This window comes from Platalea leucorodia, assembly GCF_965183815.1.
Source record: "Platalea leucorodia genome assembly, chromosome: 1".
NCBI lineage: Eukaryota > Metazoa > Chordata > Aves > Pelecaniformes > Threskiornithidae > Platalea > Platalea leucorodia.
In genome coordinates, this window is record NC_138823.1 from 155,071,613 (window position 1) to 155,073,374 (window position 1,762).

Below are 1,762 nucleotides of genomic sequence, written 5' to 3' on the forward strand. Positions count from 1 at the left end.
TATTTGCTTTCCCTCTTTGTGCATGGGGTGTTAAAATTAATAAGTCAAATCAATCATTATAATCAGTTTCAGGCTTGCCAATAAGCATTTTGCCAGAAAATTTCTAAAAACGTTTACTAGTAATGGAAATTTGTGATGTCTTATGGGTGGCTGAAATAATTTCCATGACCATTTTAATTTCACTGAATTTAAAATTTTCACAAATTCTAAATTAATTTTCAAGACACAACAACAACTGCTATAATAGTTGAAACTATGTTATATCATAAAAATATTTTCCCATGTAGATTCAGTAGAAATTACTCATTTCTAGTGAGGTACTGATCACATATTTAGTTAGTAAAATCCTCTCATTTAATAAACATAAATAAAAAACCTAACCATGTGACTTACATCCATGCACTCTCCATTGATTTCACGACAAATCCACATAAGGTGATCTGTTCCTATATGCAGAGATCAATGAAGCCTTAGCATTCAGGGACAAAATCAGTGAAAGTCATCCTAATCTGGAGTACTACCAGCCTCAAAGAAAGATTACAATTTTTTTTTGCTTTTTCTTTTCCTAATATTTTAAAAACAAGTCTCTCAGATTCAACTTGCATATAATGTTGCATTTAGAAAAAAAAGCTGTACAATTAGTGAAGGATAATTCAGTTCATTCCTCTTGATAGCACACTCTAGAGACAAACAACTATAGGACATGTTTGTTATGCAGTTGGTAGGGTGACACCATTTTACATATGCTTCTCAGCAATGCTTCTCTGTGCAGAAAATGAGAGGATACCTTCAGGGTGTCTTACTCATAACCTTTTCTCTTCCAAATGATTCATATCAACATGAAACCTTCAATGCTGTTTCACTTACTATTTCTGTTGAGCAGGAAATGATTTAATTTTACTTGGGAAGAGTAGCCCAAAATTGATAAGATTTCACCCAATATCTCACGAACTCATGGCTACTCTCTGAAATCTTCAGGGAAAACTATACTACTTTGGAAAATACAAAAATAAACAAATAAACAATGTTTTTGCATATAGACAAATTTATGTTTCATTCCCTAACAATCCACCCTTACACAAATATTTAGCCAAGCTTTAGTCTTGTAAGTAGTCTCATGAATCTCTCTTCCCCAGCAGAGCAGAGGGCCAGCACCAATGGTCTCAAGCAATTAAGTGTAATCCAGCATCTGACACGCTTAAAGTGTTTGCGCTTGTCATTATTGTAGAACAAACTTAATTCAGCACAAAATTCCTCAAGTACAAAAAATGTGTCTTCATAAGCAAATGAGCTTTTTTGTTTTTTGGATACAATCTCACATATATTTTGGAGATGTTACTTTCTCCAGAGCCCAGTCTTTTTGCACTGTACTCTGTACGCTTTTCAGCTGCTATGTTTTAATTATGCTGATGTTCATACTACGGCTGAAAGTCCAACAATGCAAACATTACCAAGAAATATAAAGCTGAAAATCTATTCATTGGTCACTGCTTTTGCAGGTTCTAGGTGAAACACAGGTCAGCCAGTCAAAGCAGAGACCTAAAAGACACAAATGATAAAGGTAATTTGGCACTTGCTATGCACCACAACTTCCAACAAAATGCCTGAGCTGCCTACATGGAGCAAGGGTCTTTAGATGTCACTTAATGTGAAGGATCAGCAGAAGTCCAACTAGCCTTCTGATTAGGGATTTGGCTCTCCAGAAAAGCTGTGTAGGCGTTGGAGGGCAAACCCAGAGCCAGGTACTCCTGCCATGAAGCTT